The sequence below is a fragment of the Petaurus breviceps genome, unplaced genomic scaffold, assembly GCF_028583685.1.
Source record: "Petaurus breviceps papuanus isolate PSGF00001 unplaced genomic scaffold, PetGlider_PUasm1.0 38, whole genome shotgun sequence".
Classification (NCBI taxonomy): Eukaryota; Metazoa; Chordata; class Mammalia; order Diprotodontia; family Petauridae; genus Petaurus; species Petaurus breviceps.
In genome coordinates this window covers 41,562,216-41,581,324 of record NW_027186304.1, presented here as the reverse complement: position 1 = coordinate 41,581,324, position 19,109 = coordinate 41,562,216, and the positions used below count along the sequence as shown (strand labels likewise).

At 37.8% G+C, this 19,109-nt stretch overlaps 1 protein-coding gene and 1 long non-coding RNA gene across 2 annotated transcripts in view; one reads left to right on the top strand and one right to left on the bottom strand.

Moving 5' to 3' along the window:
* The window catches only part of KCTD1 (potassium channel tetramerization domain containing 1), a 276,101-nt gene that overhangs the window by 125,431 nt on the left and 131,561 nt on the right, over nucleotides 1–19,109 (top strand). The window lies entirely within an intron of this gene.
* LOC138170474 (uncharacterized) lies at nucleotides 1,168–19,103 on the bottom strand. The gene is made up of 3 exons (XR_011170633.1): nucleotides 18,738–19,103; nucleotides 17,929–17,976; nucleotides 1,168–16,406 (listed from the first exon to the last, which is right to left on the bottom strand). It is a non-coding gene; the product is annotated as an uncharacterized lncRNA (long non-coding RNA).

Genomic DNA, 19,109 nt, shown 5'->3' with positions numbered 1-19,109 from the left:
TTTAGAGGAAGAATAAGTCACAAAGTTCCATTAACACCCAAAAAAGCAATCTCTGGACTAAATGAAATTCTTTCATACAAAAAGATCATTACTGTGTATTTATTTTTATACATACTGTATCTTACTTTGTATAAATTTATATGTGTACATGTTATCTCTTTTAATAGAAGGCATATCAACCAACCAGTCTACTAAGTGCTGACTAGGGCTAGGCACTGTACTAAGCACTGGAAATATGAAGAAAAGCAAAAATAGCCTCTGTTCTCTAGGGGCTTACAGTCTAATGAGGATGACAACATACAAGCAAGATATACGTGAGAAAAATTGGGGATGATTCCAGAAGAAAGGCGCTCCCATTAATGTAGATAGGGAAGGGCTTCTTGCAAAAGCTAGGCTGAAAGAAACCTGGGAAGCCAGGAGGTGGAGACAAAAGAGAGTAATCTTGAGGGTCATTCAGTGAAAATTCAGAGTCTAGAGATGGAGGTGAGTGCGCACAGAGGGGACCAAAGTGTAAGAAGATTGGAAAGGTAGGAAGGGGCCAGGGGAGGAGGGATTTTGAAAGCCAGAGATTTTTATATCTGTTCTTGGAGGGGATACGAAGCCATTGGAATTATTGAATAAGGGGTAGTGATATGATCCAACCTATTCTTTAGGAAGGTCATTTTGATAGCTGAATGGTGGAAAGAGAGAGACTTAAGGCAGGGAGACTCACCTGCGGGCTATTTCAATAGACCAGACTTGAGGTGATGATAGCCTGCAGCAGAGGGGTGTCAACATCACAGAACAGAAGGATGTGGCTAGGAGAGATGTTGTGAAGGTAGAAATAATAGTACTCAGTGACAAATTAGATATGGGTGGGATGAGAAAGAATGAGGAATCAGAGGATGACACGTAGGTTGGGAGCCTAGGTGACTAGGAGGGTGGCAATGGAGGTGCTCTCCAATTGAATATGGAAGTTTGGAAGAGGGGAGAGTTTAAGTTCTTGAAAGGCAGACATACTCATTTTGTCTTTGAATTCCCAGAACATAGTCTACAGTAGGCACTTTATAAATGCTTACTGGTTTGCCAAATAAATAATATATATTTTTACAGAGTTTACTTAGTGCTTTTTATTCAACAACCCCATGAGGAAGGTAATAAAATAGCTGATAGTTATATGGCATTGTAAGGTTTACAATACATATCATATATATTATCTCATTTGATCCTCATGACTAACCTGTGAGATAGATAGGAAAAAAATTGTTATCCCCATTTAAAGATGAGAAAACTGAGAATCAGAGAAGTAAATTAACTTCCCTGGTTTTGAGGATGGGGATAGGGCAAAAGTGCTGGTATTTTGGACATTGGGAAGGAGTGTTTTCTTGGTCTCCCACCCCACTTTCCTTGACACATTTACCTTAGTGGAGAGAAAGGAGGGGGAGGAGGAAGGCAGAGTTTTAGTGTATAATGAGGTAAAAGGGAAAGAACGGGGGTTTGTTGGCTGTTGCTTTTAAAATCTAGTTGTCATTTTGAATGGCTTGGAAAACGGATTTTTTTTTCTGTTTGAGTTTTTAATCTGTTTCATCTAATGGAGTTTTTCTTTATTTTGAGTTGCATAGATTAGCTATACTCACTCCTCACTCTTTCCGTATGACCCTTATTCTCTGGGTTCTGAGGGTTTGCAAGTGAACACTTTTCTGAAAATGTATATTTCATACATGTATGCCATGTGAAGATAATTAGAAAGATGTACCTGTTCTTCATACAGATTAAAGCTTTCAGGATGATCATACCAGTTTGTCCTAAACAGTTTACAGAAGTGCCTTCCATGAGGTATAGGTTAGGATTATATTAGCAGAGACAATGAATTCTTGTGAAAATAAATTTTTTAATTTTGATCTCACTCTTAGAGAGTTCAGAAGTAATGTATGTGATTCTTGTTGAGATAAACATTTAATATCATTTCTATCATTGCTTAGCAGCACCAACCACTCAGATTTTCCATGAATTCTGCACAGGTCTGGGAAATTCAGTCTAAAAATGGAGGGGTTTTTTCACCCCTAAACAAAGACTCTAGAAATTAAGCATTTTGTCTCTATACCATCAGTTTCTCGGTCCAGTTGTTCTCTGTGTATTAAAGAATTTTCATGTTTATGAATGACTGAATGAATGAATGAAAAAGCATGTATTAAGTTCTTATACTAGCCAAGCACAATTAAACCGTTAGGATATAAATACAAAAGCAGATAAAGTTCCTGTCCTCAAGGAACTTAACATTCTAATAGGAGGAGACTACATTCTAATAGAGGGGAATACTGGGCTGGGAGGGGTATTTGGTTTGGAATGTTATAGGGATGGTGGATTGAATTCGAGGATACAAGATTAACTGTTGTCTAGTTCTGCCCTAGAGTTTAGAAAGGAGATTGGGGCCAGGTTGCATAGGGCTTTGAAAGCTAAACAGACCCGTTTATGTTATATCTATTGAGTGAATAGGCAGCTACTAGAATTTATTAAATTCAAGGGGTGGGAAATATGATGAGATCTTCACTTAAGGAAAATTACTTTGGTTACAGCTGGTATGATGGAGTGGAGTAGGGAGAGAGACTTGAGGAAGGGAGACCAATTAGGATGCTGTTGGAATCATCCAGGTAGAAGGTGACAAAGATCTGATATAAGATAGTAGCTCTGTGTGTGTGTGTGTGTGTGTGTGTGTGTGTGTATTAAAGTGGTCATTTTCAAGACATGTGTTGAAGGTAAAGAGGGTAAGATCTGGCAATTGTAATGGGAAGTATGCAGTCAAGGATAAGGTCATGATTATGAACTGTGCAGATTAAAAAGGATGGTAATGCCTTTCACAGAAATTGTGAGGTTTGGAAGAAGAGATGGTTTGAGGGAGAAAATAGAGAGTTCAAATTTGGACATGTCAAGTATGATATGTTTCTGGAACACCCCATTTGAAATGTCCAAAAGGCTATTGGTAATGAGCAACTAAAGGTAAATCTCATAGAAAAGACTGGTTGTATGTGTCTACATTCTATGTGGATGTCTGTCTGTTTAAGTGTGTGCTCAGTGAAAACCTGAACACACATGGGATGTTACATGGATGTAACCCAGTGAAGGAGATAGAAAAAGAACAGTAGTAAAAGGAATTTGGTAGGATTTCTTTGTCCATTTTCCCATATTATTTATATAGTACTGGAATTAATTGTTCTTTAAATGTTTGGTAGAATTTACTTGTGCATCCATCTGGTCCTGGAGATTTTTCTTAGGGAGCTCATTTATGGCTTGTTCAATTTCTTTTTCTAAGATAGGTAATATTTTTAAGTATTCTATTTCCTTTTCTGTTAATCTAGACAATTTCTATTTTTGTAAATATTTATTCATTTCACTTAGTTTGTTAGATTTATTGGCATATAATTGGGCAAAATAGCTACTAATTGCTTTAATTTCCTCTTCATTGGTGGCAAATTCAGCCTTTTCACTTTTCATACTAGTAATTTGGTTGTCCTCTTTTTAAAAAAAAATCAGATTAGCTAATAATTTATCTATTTTATTGGTTTATTTCCTAAAACCAGCTACTAGTTTTGTGTGCCAAGATAAGACCAAAATGACCACACAATTTAGATAAAAAGAGAGATATCATATGGATAAGGGAAGAATTCATGACCAAACAAGATATAGAGAGCATTATGGGATGTAAAATGGATAATTCTGATTACATGAAATTAAAAATATTTTGTACAAACAAAACCAGTGCAACCAAGAGTAGCAAGAAAGCAGAAACTTGGGGTGGGAATATTTTACAGCAAGTTTTGCCGATAAAGTCTTCATTTCTCAAATCTATAGAGAACTAAGTCAGATTTATAATATGAATTATTCCCCAATTGATAAACATAATAGCAATTTTCAGAAGAAGAACCCAAAGCTATCTGTAGTCATGTGAAAAAAATATTATAAGTCACTATTGACTAGAGAGCTGCAACTTGAAACAACTCGGAGGCACCATCTCATACCTATCAGATTGGCTAATAGAACACAAAAGGAAAATGACAAATGTTGTAAGGGACATGGAAAAATTGGGACACTAATGCTCTGTTGGTGGAATTGTGAACTGATATAACTTTTCTGGAGAGCAATTTGGAGCTATGACCAAAGGGCTATACAGCAGTACATACCCTTTCACCTAGTAATAAACCACTACTAGTTCTTTATCCCAAAAAGATTTTTTAAAAAAAGGAAAAGCACCTATATGTACAAAAATATTTAAAGCCGCTTTTTGTGGTAGCAAAGAATTGCAAATTGAGGTGATGCCCATCAACTGGGGAATGACTGAACAAGTTGGAGTACATGATGGAATACTATCATGCTATAAGAAATGATAGCAGGATGCTTTCAGAAAAACCTAGAAAGATTTAAATAAACTGATGCAAAGTAAAGTAAGCTGAATCGGGACAACATTGTACACAGTAACAGCAATATTGTACAATGACCATGACTTGTTTATTCTCAACAATATAATGATTCAAGACAATTCTGAAGGACTTATGAAAAATGTTCTCCACCTCCACAGCAAGAACTGATGGAGTCCTATGCAGATCAAAGCATTATTTTTTTTAAAACTTTATTTTTCTTGGGTTTTTCTTTTTGTTGGTTTGGTTTGGTTTTTGGTCTGTGTTGTCTTTTGCAACATGACTAATATGGACATATGCTTTGCATGACTGCACATGTGTAATGTATATTGGATTGCTTGCTTTCTCAAGGAGGAGAGAAGGGAGGAAGGGAGAGAATTTGAAATTCAAAATTTTTAAAAATGGATGTCAAAAATTATTTTTACATGTAATTTGAAAAAAATAAAATATAAAAGTTTTCAAAAAAGAAAGAGAAAAGGAGCAATCATACAGGTAGAATGAGAAACAGGATAGAGTAATGTCTTGAAAACCCTGAAAGGGGTATCCATAAGGAGAGAGTGGTCAACAATGGGAAATGCATCAAATAGGTTGAAAAGCATGAGGGCTTTTAAAGGGCCACCAGACTTGGCAATTAAGAGATCATTAATAACTTTGAAGAAGTAGCTTCAGTTAAATGATAAGGTTTGGAAGCCAGATTGCAACCAGTTCCAGAGTAAGTAAGAAGAAGCAGGAATTATATACAGTTCTTTTCAAGAAACTTGGGTGAGAAGGAGAAGGAGAGATTTAGAATTATAGCTTGAGGGTGTGGTGGGATCTATTGAAGTTTTTTTTGTTGTTGTTTTTTTAAGAATGGCAAAGACTTGGACATATTTGAAGGCAGTAGGGAAGACTCCAGAAAACAAGGAGAAGTTGAAGATTCAAGGGATAGAGGGGTTAATTGAGAATGAAACCTACTAGAAAACATGGAAGGGGATAGAATCAAGTACACTTATACAGGAGTTGAACTTGACAAAGAGAAAAGACACCTTTTTGTAAAAGACTTAGGGAAACAAGGAGAGAGTTGGGTTTTGTATTCCTCTTTTCCTACATTTATTCCATCAATTTCTTTTCCTTGTCTTCTCTTCTGTAACTAACATTTCTATCCCCATACTAGATAATAACAGCGATAATGGACACCTTTGCTTTATCTTATTGGAAAGACCTCCAACCTTTATCCATTAGATGTAATGTTTGCTCTAGATTTTTAGAAAGAAACTACTTACTATGTTAAGGAAATGTTTTCAATAGAAATAGGAGTTGGATTTTGTCTAAAGCCTTTTTAACATGTATTGCTATAATCATATAGTTTTAATTTTTGTTACTGATACAGTCTATTATGTTTACAATTTTTCTTACATTAAACCCTTCCTGGTATGTATCCAACCTGTTCATAGTATATAACCTTTTTGATATATTGTTGTGGTGTCCTTGCTAATATTGTATTTGGAATTTGTGTGGCAGTGTTCATTAGGGATATTCATCTATGATTTCTTCCTTTGCTTGGTTTCTTCCTTGTTTAGGCATCAATACCATATTTGTCTCATAAAAAGTATTTGGAAGAGTGTCTTATTTTGCCTGTCTTTGAAAACAGTTTATATAATGTTGGAATTAATCATTCTTTGAATGTTTAATAGAATTCACTTGTAATTCCATCTGGTCCTGGAGAAATTTTTTCTTAGGACTTCATTTATGGTTTATTTAATTTATTTTTCTGATATTGGGTTATTTAAACAATTTGTTTCTTTTTCTGTAAATCTAGGTATAAGCATTCATTTCATCTATCAATTTTGTTGACAAATAATTGGACAAAACACTTTTTATTAGTTTCTTGTATTTCCTCTTGATTTGTTGTGAATTTTACTTTTTTAAATTTCTGACAGGAACAGTTTGGGTTTCTTTTCCTTTGAAAATCATATTAGCTGTTTATCTCTTTTAATTTTCTTTAAAAGTTTAGAGTTGTTTTTACCAGTTCAACTTTTTTTTGCTTTCAGTTTTGTAAATTTCACATTTGATTTGCAGAATTTCTGCTTTGTTGTTTAGATGGGAGCTTTTCATTTGTCTAGCTTTTTTTTAGTTGCATATCCAATTCACTCATTTGCTCCTTCACATTGATGAAAGTATTTAGAGATAAAAAATTTCCCTTAAGGACTGCTTTAGCTACATCCCATACATTTTAGTGTGTTATCTTATTGTCATTTTAAATGAAATTTTCTATTGGTTCTATGATTTATTTTTTGATTCAATAATTCTTTAAGATTAAGTTATTTAGTCTTCAATTAATCCTTAATTCTTTCTTTTTCTGAGATGGGTTTATTTAAGTGATTTACTTCCTCCTCAATTAATCTAGGCAACTTATATTTTTGTAAATATTCATCCATTTCACGAAGATTGTCAAATTTATGTGCATACAATTGGGCAAAATAATTCCTAATTATTTTTTTATTTCCTCTTCATTGGAGGTAGATTCACCCTTTTCATTTTTGATACTCATAATTTGGTTTTCTTTTTTTTATCATATTGACTAAGGGTCTATTAATTTTATTGTTTTTTTTTTTTCATAAAACCAGCTCTTATTTTTATTTATTAATTCAATAAATTTCTTAATTTCAATTTTATTAATCTCTCCTTTGGTTTTCAGTATTTCTAATTTAGTATTTAATTGGAGGTTTTCAATTTGTTCTTTCTCTAGCTTTTTCAATTGCATGCCCAATTCATTGACCTCCCTTTTCTCTAATTTATTCAAGTATGCACTCAGGGATAAAAAACTTCCCCTAAGAACTGCCTTTGCTGTATCCCACAAATTTTAGTATATTGTCTCATTATTGTCATTCTCTTGAATGAAGTTGCTGATTGTTTCTATAATTTCTTGTTTGACCCACTCATTCTTTTTTTTCTTTCTTTTTTTTTTTTTGGAACCCACTCATTCTTTAGGATTAAATTGTTTAATTTCCAATTAGTTTTTAGTTTATCTTTCCATGGCCCTTTATTGCATATGATTTTTATTGCATCATAATCTGAGAAGGATGCATTTAATATTTCTGCCTTTCTGCATGGAATTGTTAGGTTTTTATGCCCTAGTACATGGTCGATTTTTGAGTATGTGCCATGAACCACTGAGAAGAAGGTATATTCCTTTTCATCCCCATTCAGTTTTTTCCAGAGATCTATTATATCTAGCCTCTCTAAAATTCTATTCACCTCTTTAACTTCTTTCTTGTTTATTTTGAGGTTAGATTTATCAAGTTCAGAGAGGGGGAGATTAAGGTCCCCCACTAGTATAGATTTGCTATCTATTTCTTCCTCTAATTCCTTTAACTTCTCCTCTAGGAATTTGGATGCTTTGCCACTTAGTGCATATATGTTAAGTAATGATATTGTTTCATTCTCGATGGTACCTTTTAGCAGGATATAGTTTTCTTCCTTATCTCTTTTAATTAGATCTATTTTTGCTTTTGCTTTATCTGAGATAAGGATTGCTACCCCTGCTTTTTTTACTTTAGCTGAAGCATAATATATTCTACTCCAGCCTTTTACCTTTACCCTGTGGGTATCCCTTTTTTTCAAATGTGTTTCTTATAGACAGCATATTGTAGGATTATGGTATTTAATCCATTCTGCTATCCGCCTCTGTTTTATGGGAGAGTTCATCCCATTCACATTCACAGTAATGATTACTATCTGTCTCTTTCCCTCCCCTATTCCACCCGCTGCTTATGTTTTTATTTCTTCCTTCTCCCTTCCCCTCCTTAAGGGTTTTCCTTTTGACTGCCACCTCCCTCAGTGTTCCCTCCCTGTGACCCCCTCCTTCTTTACCTACCCTCTCCTCTTACTACTATTTCCCTCCCTTCTAATCCCCTCCCCTTCTTATCTCCCCCTTACCCTCCTACTGCCTATAGGACACAATAGATTTTTATGCTTATCAGAGTATGGTATTCCCCCTTTGGCCCCAAACCAATGAGAGTAAATTTCATACAGTGCTCCTCTCCCTCTCTCCTTTCCCATCTTGGCTTCACCCCCCCCACTTAATTCTTTCTTTAAAGGTCTCTATTGAATGCAATTTTTATTGCTTTATGGTCATTAAAGGATGCATTTCTGTTTCTCAGCATTTATTTGTGAGGTTTTTAGACTCAACATTTGGTTAGTTTTTGTAAAGGTACAAATGAATGTTTTCATTCAGATCAATCATCTTTAATTTTTCTGAAGTTCTATTAAGGTCCTTCTTTCTCATTAGTCTTTCTGTTAGATTTTTCTGCTTTTTTATGTATATTTCTCCCTGCAACTTGATTAACTTAAAATTTAGATGCTATGCTAGTCAGAGCATATATATTGAATACTGATATATATATTTGTCTGATTTTATCTTCTACTGTGGTTTGGGTCCAGGTCATCTGAATACTGGTTTGGGCATCAGGCTGTCTAGGTATTGGGTCAGTCACAGGATGCCTGGATAATGGTCTGGCCCTGTCTCCTGCTATGGATAAGGCCTTGGTTGCCCATGCTGCAGGCTGGTCTGGCACTATTTTCTGCTGTAGGAGCTAGCTATTTCAATCTGGATTTTAACTCAGGCCTTCTTGACCTAAGGTCCAGGGCTCTATCTACTTTGCTACCAACCTTTGCCTTCTACTTACCCTAGCTTTTCTCCACTATTTCTGTAGAATTCTGTCAGTCTCTGTGCTGTCTCTTCCTTTTAGTATGTTTTTGGAGTTCTAACTCCAAAAGTTAGGAGGGTGTGGGTTCAGAGGACCTGAAATGAAAACCTGATCCTGTTCCTTTTCTACCTTTGTCATCGTGGGAAAGACACTTTTTTTTCTCTATGCCCCAGAGTCCTTATCTATAAAATGGGATTTGGGGTAGGGGAAGGTGGGGATATAGAAAAATTCTTAAATCCTTTCCAGCTCTAGATTCTATGATCTATGGTAAAACTGTATTAATTTATCCAGTTAATAGTATTGATAGTTATTAATAATAATTGATATTATTCATTGATATTAATGATATCTGGTTGATAATATTAAGTAAACACTATGTTCAAAACACTGTTCTTGAGCTAGAGGTGAGAGGGATAATGGAACTCTATCATACATGGTGACTACCTTCCAGGAACTGGGGAGATACGATATACCTGAAATAACAAAGGAGGTCACAGAAGGAAGGAGCTGTTACTTCTGACAAGGGTATTTAAGTAAGGTTTAAAGAGTGGGTAGGATTTAGTTAGGTGAAAAGTAATGAGAAGCACATCTTGAGAGAGTTGGAATGACATGAAGTGGGGCTGAAGACATAAAAGGGTATGTTCTTGTAGGCCACAGGCCACTGTTGTTATCAAATAGACAAGTAGCTGCTTCAGCACCCCTTAGCAAGTCTCTATGCATTCTGACTCATACTCTCACCTGTGAACCCCTTATTCCTTAGAAGAAAGACAACTACTTCTCCCTCTGGGCTTCTTATTGCATCTTCTCTGGTCAGAGACTCCAGTCTTAGGTCCAAGTGTTCAATAGTCCTGTTTCTCCTTCTCTTCTGTCACCTTCTTCCAGGGTGATACATTTGGGGCTATAACCATTCTCAAAGATCATTCACCTAGTTGTCAAGGGTTGGGAAACTGATAATAGAGAGAGTACCCACAGTGATAAAGCAACAAATCTCTGGAATTACAGACAGTTCTCATTTTACATCAGGGGACCCTTCCTTAGCCAGACACAAACACAGACTGTCGAGGAAGGGTGGTTACACAAAAGGGGTCTGAGGACAGAGACATGATATGGGAGTACCTATGGAGGGAAAGGGGTGGTGGACACTTGGGTGGGTGGCCACAGTGGGGCAAAGGTCACCCCCTCAGCAGGAAATTTCAAGCAAAGCCCCCAATCAGGAGATGGTGACGGGTCTTTCCATGTTTAGTTTTGTATTCACTTAGAGGAGCTTTTTTTAGGGTTTGTTTTTTTGTTTGTTTGTTAGTGGTTAGTTGTGTTTTTTTGTTTTTGTGTGTGTGTGAGGGGCAGGGTGGGAGACTGTGGAGCCAAGGAGCAGGAGCAGAGAAAGAAAGCATAGTATTGTACAGTAAAGTTAACATAGGTTGGTTGGTGGGGCTTTGTTTTTTGTTTTGTTTTGTTTTTTCAGGTAGGGTGGAATATTATTAACTGTCTTAATGAATTCTAAGTGAGAGATTTGCTTTAAAAAAAATCATTTTGGGCTAGAGGATAGAATGCCTTAAATGCTAACCTAAAGAATTAGGACTTGATTCTGCATGCAGTGGAGAGACATTGAAAATTTGGGGGCAGGAGGTGACATGATGAGTTATGCTTTAGAAATACTAATTTAGCACCAGAATGTAAATGAGTACTACAGGAAGAAGCAACAGTTAGGAGACTATAGTAATAGTCTAAATGGGTGAAAATGTATCAGCACAGTGGGGAAAAGAGCACGTCAGTTTTCTGGTCCTTAGTTTTCTCAATGTTCTAAATCCTACCATCCTGTCATCTTTGGGGCCTTAATTTGACATTGAGTGATTAGGAAATCACTCAGATTTTTCCTCCTCATTCTGTCTTATCCCACCTTGCTATCAATATCCAGTCAAGGCTGCCAGTTACCTTCCCAAGTTTATTTCACATTACTTTCATCTACACACTCTCCATTCTGACCAGACTGACCTACAACCATTCTGGGAACCCAACATTGTCTCTTTCCTCCCTGACTGCATGAGCCATTCTCACCCATCCCCACTCCAAATTCCCCATCCCTTTCCTGGAAGATCCATTCTCATTTCTCCCTCTTAAAATCTATAATTTATTTCATGACTCAATTTACCTTCCCACTACCCATTTCCACTTAGTTGCTGTCTCATTGATTCTACCTCCACAACATCTCAAATATGCTCCCTTCTTTCAGGTCACACAGCCTAGTGGTTCAGACTTGCCTGGAATATTCTAATAGCCTCCTAACTGGTCTTCTTATCTCAACTCTCTTCCCTCTCCAATTCATCCTCCAATCAACTGCCAAAATGACTTTTTCTAAAGTATTAAAGGTCTGACTAAAGTACCTAAAGGACCATATGTCCTACTCAATAAATCCCAGTATCTATTACCTTTGGAACCAAATGTAAACTACTTTGTCTGGCATTTCAAGCCCTTGATAACCTGGTTCTAACCTACCCTTCTATCCATAAGATGCACTCCCACCTTCAGAGCATTGTCTTAGTAGAGCAGTGGAAGTGGAAGGCAGATTGAAAGGGGTTGATGAGCCAATGGGTGGTAAAGAAGAGGTAATATGTATATAACTTACTCTTTCAAGAAGTTTGGTGGTGACAGGAAGAGGAAATATAGGACAGTAACTGTAGGGATGGAAGCAGGGTCAAGAGAAAGTTTTTTTTTTTTTTGTAGATGGTATAATTGTTCAGGTAAACCATTGTGCCCCACGAGTTAAAATAGCTTTCTTGACAAAAAAGTAAGTCAATTAGTTCAAAATGTGGGTTAGTGCTTCTGGGTATTTGAAGGGGGATTTTTTTCTTTTTTAGTTCATTTAGAAACATAGCCATAGGGCAATCACATAACTACTTCTCAGCAAACCTCCAGAATTGCAACTGTATGACTTAATATTTAATATAGATATCTAGAACTTCAAAATCTGGTCCATAAACTTTCTCCAAAGTCATAAGAATATCAAACTGTTAGCATTAGCTTTTCCTTCACTTTTAACTTTTTTGATTTCTGGGTCATCAGTTCAAATTCAGCAGACTTAAGTACCTACTAGGTGCAAGGGACTCGCCTGTGGTGCTCTGACCCATATCCTGACCTATATTCTTCATTTTTTAGCCCAGAATCATTATTACCACCACCATCATTTTTATCATCATGAATATTTACTATGTACTCAAAAGATACAGTGCCTTTTTCTTTGTAATACATAGAGACGTGTTTCTGTCTTAACTGGGACTACTTCAGTGTGAAACATTGTATTTTTGACAATATGGTCTAGTTATAGGGCAATCTAGAACCAGGAAATATTCTGGATTACACTATTAGTATATGCAGAAAGTATTCTTGTTTAAATGGACCAGATATCTCAAATCTAAATGTTTGGTGATAAGATCAAGAGCTTAACATTGGAAGGGACTTCTAAGATCATATAAGCCAAACTCTCTGAATTTACGGATGAAAGAACTGACATCCAGATAGAGGAAATTACTTGCCCCAAAGTCACATAGAAAGTAACAGAAACAGGATTCAATCCATGTTGTCAGACTAATTCCAGAGCTCTTTCTACCATTCCACATGACTCTATTAGTTTGTGTTACTATATTAATTTCTAATATTAATAGAATAGCTATTCTATTGTCAATTAAAATTTCCCAGTGTCCCTTCTACAGGAATGACCAAATATCTTGGTAGTGGAAGACAAAAGAAGCATGAATACTTGATGTCCACAAATAATCAGAATTTGTACTTTAAAAAATAGATTCAACCACCTCCCTCACCAACCCTATGATCAGAGCTGCTGATAAAATAGCAAATTTTACTGATTTGTATTTTATCACTTTATTTTTCCATGGCCCATAGTCTGACAAAAGTGATAATGAATTGTAAAAAGCCCTATCTTTCAGTAAAGTTAACTGCAAAATATAAGCTGAAACAAAGTTCACTTTTTAACCTTGTATAATAATTTGTCTCTATAATTTAGACATAAAATCACTACTTCAAGGGTCTGTGGTTTTATTAGTGTGAACCTTCCCTCTGCTAATATAGATTGCCACTCCTCTGTGCCTTTGTAAGTAGCCCATGGCCAAAAATGTTATGACCATGCATCAATCTAGTGATGAACCTCTCCAGATTAGCTAGGATGGTTCACATGACAGGCAATCTGTTGCTGCAACCCCATTAGAAATCTGCCAGATTTTCATTGGCAACCCAAGTGGTCACCTCTGTTCCACAGTGAAACATCAGATTAAGCTCTGGTAGCAGTTAGACTTATTATGCTAATAAATTTCACCAACATAAAACATTCAAGAGTTCTCAATAAATTTAAATAATCTAGGAACCTCAAACCCTAAAGATACTACCAATCATTTATTTATTTATTTATTATGTCTCCCTCCTACTGCCCTCTCCCCTTTGGAAAAAATAAGGAAAAAGAAAAGGAAAACCCTCACAAACAAATATGCATAATCCAACAAAACAAATTCCTGTGTTGGCCATATCCAAAAATGTGTTTCTGATTCTGCTTTTTAACTCTGGTTGCATCTCTGGCAGGTGGTAGGTGGCATGTTTGTTCTTCATTCCTCTGAACAAATGGTTTAGCATTGCATTGATAGATTTCTAAAGTCTTTCAAAGTCGTTTCTCTCTCTCTCTACTTCTACTTTTGCTCACTTCACTCTGCATCAGTTCATAGAAATATTCCCAGTTTCCTCTGAAAATGTCATTTCGTCATTTCTTATGGCACAGTAATATTTTATTACATTTATATATCATAATTTGTCTAGGCTTTCCATGGTAGAAGGGAATTTACCAATGAAATTTACCATTAAAATGACTTCATCAACACTGAATATTTTGGTTGACTTTTAAAAGGAAATTTGAATATTTGAAATTATTTTAGAAAACTTGGATATTCCAGTGACAAATGAACTCACATCTCTCCCTTCCCTTATAGCATGGCAGTGGTATGGAAGTAAATATTGTAGTATGATAGGAGAAATGATAACTAATTAAATTCCATATACCTTTTATATATACATAACAGAAAGACTGAAATTAAGATCTAAAGCTTAAACCTTTCTACTTTAGATTTAACTTTGGAAACCTCTAACTTTACCTAGGGAAATATAGTTGCCCCTTTCCCCAGTTTTATATTCAGTACTTCATAACAAAGGAAAAATACACATAATTAGGTACCACAGCTTCATTTCCTGAGGGGAAACCTACATTCCTTTGCCCTTCTAGCTAAAATATATCCTAGACCTGTAGTCAAAAACTTGTGCAAAAACAAAACAAACAAACAAAAAACAAGAAGATTACCTGGTGTCACTTGTTAACTGAATTCTCCTTTGGTTGCAACTGTCATTTGCTAAATTAGATTCAATCTGCCCTTTGTTTTGAAATTGTAAAGCAGCAAAAGTGGAAGTAATGGGCAACCTTCAGGCTACTGGAAGACTTATGCAGATAACTGCCTCTCCATTTCAATAGAGAATATGCCTTTAAAGGCTGGATGGGCTGAGGAGCCCTCTTTCTGTTCTAAGATTCTACAGTCTTCATTCTTACTCCTTTCCAAGTCTCTGACCCGTTCAGCTGCAGCTGCTTTTTAGCAGTCTAGCAGAGTAGGCCTGGGTTTTGAGTCCTGGGTATACAGAAAATAGGAACGGAGGCTGAGGCCAGCTCCTACCCCCTAGTTTCTCAGGCTCTGCCCTCCTACCCCCAGGCTCCCTGAGCTTCCAATGATTATCCCTTCTCCGGCTTTCAAAAACCCTCAATAGAGGTTCTCTTACAGTGATTGTAGTGAACTGCTCCCTTAGATCAAATATTTTCTTCCCATTCTCTGGCTGTATTCATCCTTTCACTCAGTTTTTTTATGTGTTAAATTCCAATCTGAGTTCATAACATTTTACTAGATGATCTCCAGTTGCAAACAAATAGTTTTTAAACTGAGCAAACTTCAAAACAAAAGAAGCTCAATTTTATTCCATACTTAATCCTATAAACACATTTCAAAAGCACTTTCTTTGGTATTCAGTAACCGAGGCAAGTGGATATAACTTTTCTTTTGTTTCTTTTAAGTGAGGAACTAAATCCTTTTTCTACACCCTGCCATCTGCAGCACATACAATCCCTCAAATTTACCAATGTCAGTCCTCTTCAGCCTTCCCTTCATAACCAACAGATCTCCCTTTCTCTCGATCTGGTTACTGAAGGGTCAGTATTTACTCTGTCTACTAAGAAAGTGGTCCTTCTATCTAGCTTTCTTATTGAAACTTCCCCAGTATAATCTCCAGATTTATCATATATACCTTCACTGGGAGAGGGAAGGACCTCTTCTCCAGTAATACCTGGCAAAACAATGTTTACATTATTCATAGCTGACTAGAAACTTAACTTGTAGTCTATTTTAAATAAAAACTTTAAGTTCTGAAATACAGAAAAAATACATGTGAAATAGATTACACAAAGCCCCTTACTTAAGTCATCACATGAATCACATTTGTGAAATGGAAATTAAATGGTCAAGAGACTATGTGACAGTTGAAAATTACATTGGTAAATACAATACTATTGGATCTGTGATTTCATCAGACAGATATCTCAATCCCTTCACACCTTAGTAGATGGTCTCTAAGAGTCTTCCTGAGATGCCCTCAATGAAACAATGTATTGCCTGATGGACAGCCTTCTTCAACAAGCATGAGCACTTATGATGTGCCAGGCACTGGGCTAGATGCTGGGCATACAGATACAAGCAGAACTTCTCTCCTCGTTTAGCTAGGCTTTTCCTCACACCGCCCATACGGTCTGTCCTTAGGCTATATTCCAAGCCTCGCCAGATTGGTTTGACCTGCTTTGTGCTCTTTTGGCATAGCCCCCCCAAAACCCAGCTCATCTCCACACCACAATGAAGGCAGTGGTCTTGGACTGCAGTGTAGTATAAATGCAAAAATGCAGATGTTTAGCTGACCCTTAAACAGCAATGGCCAAAGACCTAAAATGAACGCTGTACTTCTTGAAATTGAAAACACATTGTTAGTGGAGTTGTAAGAACTTTTGTAGCATAGCTTGCTATGAAGTTGCCATATAATTCTGGAACCTGAGCTAGGGATCTTTTTTAAGTCATAAAGAAGCAGTGAATTATGCATTTCAAATAAAGCATAATGTCGAATTCTAGTTGTCAGTCTGTTTCGATGGCTGTCTTTGCAGTTGATATGCAGATTTGAGCTGCAGCCTCCTAGACTAACGAGGAGAAACTTCTTCGTCTTGTTCTTTGTTCCTTGGCAAATAGCAGTTCTGGAAAGAGAAAGTGTCTGCCGATGAATAAGCTAATAGTCTTGCGCTACCTCTTTAGATCAAAGATAGCCTTTCTCGCGTTCTGGAGGAGTGCTGCACAAAATCATGCACTCAGGAAATTGTATTAGTTTAATGAGTTCAAGTTTGTTACATTCTTTAAAAAATAAAGTAACATTTTTTTTTCGTGTGTGTGTGTGTTTAAGGCAATTCTCTAGCTGCCTGGTTCTGTTACACACCTAAAGGCGCAATTTTGGCCGCAGAGTATAGTCGACTGGTGTTGGTATAGTCTTATTGTATGAGGAAGTCAGTTGTGCTAGCATCTAAGAAATCAAAGATGATTGTCCCGAACATTTCTGAGTTCTCCCTAAAATTCCACGTCTCTTTAAAAGGAATGTGGTTAGTAAAGCTAACTCTACTTCACCTTACAATAAAGGATAGGGCAAAAGTTCCAAAGGTGCTTGTGTCATATTCAATTTAATTGAGGGTCCTGATAATTATGTTTGGACAGCGCTTACTGAAACTTTTTTTTTTCCTAAATTCATTTAGTAGGGGTTTTGTGTGTGTGCGTTCGCGTGTGCGTGTGCCTGTGTAGACCTGCCCTAAGGGTGGCTTTGTACTGGGAGCATAAAAATATTTTCGTTTCTGGAAATAGGTTGACGTCAACTGGAAACTGTTTTTTGTTACTTTGTTTCCCGGAGCATCCAAACCGACACACTGCCTCCGGCAAACTGCATAGAATTCAAAGCTGCACCCGACTGAGCAGGAGAGAAAAGTGGGCAGCCTACTCCCAGGGCAAGACTCAAGTGTTTCTTCTGCTCGGTAGTTGCCCATTCCGTTGCACAAGTGTAGGGACACACCTTAAGACTCTTGGACAGAGTTCTGTAAACGGCTTTTGCGGATACTTTCAGCTTGTGTAGAACATAGTCGTAATCAAAACTCATTATAACAGATAGATGAGACTCAGTTTTCCACACTGTTGTCCAAGTTACCAGCCCAGGCAGGGCAGGACCTTTAGAACCACACGGAAAGAGGCTAGGACTACTGACAACCCACGAGCATCCCTAGTCAATAAGGCAGTCTGTCCTAGGCTCCAGAAGGGTCCTTTCTACAGTGACTTCTGTAAATGACTTGTTTCCCCAGTGTGTGTGTGTGTGTGTGTGTGTGTGTGGGCGCGCGCGCGCACGCACGCACAATTTAGCCATACACCGCCCTGGGCTCTGGGAAGCTAACACGCCTTTCTACATATTTCAAAGGGGCGCGGGGGGGGGGGGGGGGGGGAGTGGCGGTGGCTGTGTTAGACTGGGCTAGCCGCCTTTCTTCCTTCACCTAGAGTAAAGATTCCTGTGGGAGCTAACTACCAGCACTGCCTTCTAACCCTAGGGGCTCACTCACACACAGCCTTCCGGGATGGCTCTCTCAAAATGCTTAGTGGGAGGATTGTTCTTCCCACTAACCCCGAAGACAATTGGGGCGGGGGAAGGGGCGGAGAGGCAAGAAAAGGGACTTGCTTTAACTTGCTTACCACCTGGAACGATTTTCCCTCTGCTCTGCCCCAGTCCACCAAGAAAAACTGCAGCAAAACAGTGAACGAAGGTAGTTTAGTTAGAGCAGACAAAAAGTAAACTTTCTAGTATAGCAAACATCGAAACGCCACTTTACATGTGTATGTGTATTGCAACCTTTCAGTGTTGGACAAAATTATATAAAGTATTTTATTGGGGGTGGGGAGTGGGAGGTGGGAAGCAGCGGCTGAATTGGCTGTAGTTCCTTGCTGAAATGAGTTTGCTATGGACTCAAATCTTAGGTAGTGTACAATAAACTTGAATGGCCGGGAAAATAAGAGACCTAGGCCAAACGGTCACGGCTAGAACCCGTTCTTGGACTCAGTTTCCACCTCCTCTCGACTCTGGAGATCGTAATGAACCCTTGTGGAATAAAAGGACAGTGTGTGTCATGGTACATGGGTTTGTGGTCCCATTGACCGTACACGAAAGTACAGATTGGAGGTCAACTACTTTTAAGGAGTACTTGCCAAGTGCTGGGACGAGAGCTAGGGAGAAAAAGTCTCCTCTGGCTTGTTGCCATTTGACCCCACCCTCTTCTCCCAGGAGCCTGGGTGTGTTTAGGGGTATGGGTTCGGGTAGAAATGGTGCTATTTCCCAACTCAAGGCTTTTCCCCCTATCATTCCCTATGCCTGAGTGTTCTCCCCACTCTTTGCTTCCCGGCTTCCTTCAAGTTTCAACTAAAATCCCACCTTTCTGCAAGAAGACGTTCCCAACCTCTCCCCCCCTCCCCCCCACTTAACGCTAGTGACTTCTCTCTGAGATTACCTCCAATTTATTCTGCGCGTATCTTATTTGTACAAAATTGTCTGCGTGTTGTCTCTCCTGATTAGACTGTGAGCTCCTCGAGGGCAGGAGCTTTAGTTTCGCCTTCCGTTGATGTCTTCAGCGCTTTGTACCCGGCAGGGCACTTAGTTAAGTGATTAAATAAAGGCTTGTTGACTTGACTTGGTGTGAGAGCTCTGGCTTGCTCTGGGTCTAAGAGAGCTTTTGCCCTCCTGGCTTATTTAGCGTCCTAGCGAGTTGCAGAGAAGTCCGAACCTTGACGCTGTAGAGACCGCGGCGAGGAAGCTACTTTCCCCTATGCCAGTTCACTTTCTCTGCTTGGCCCGGCCGGGGATGGGGATGACGACTGCTTTG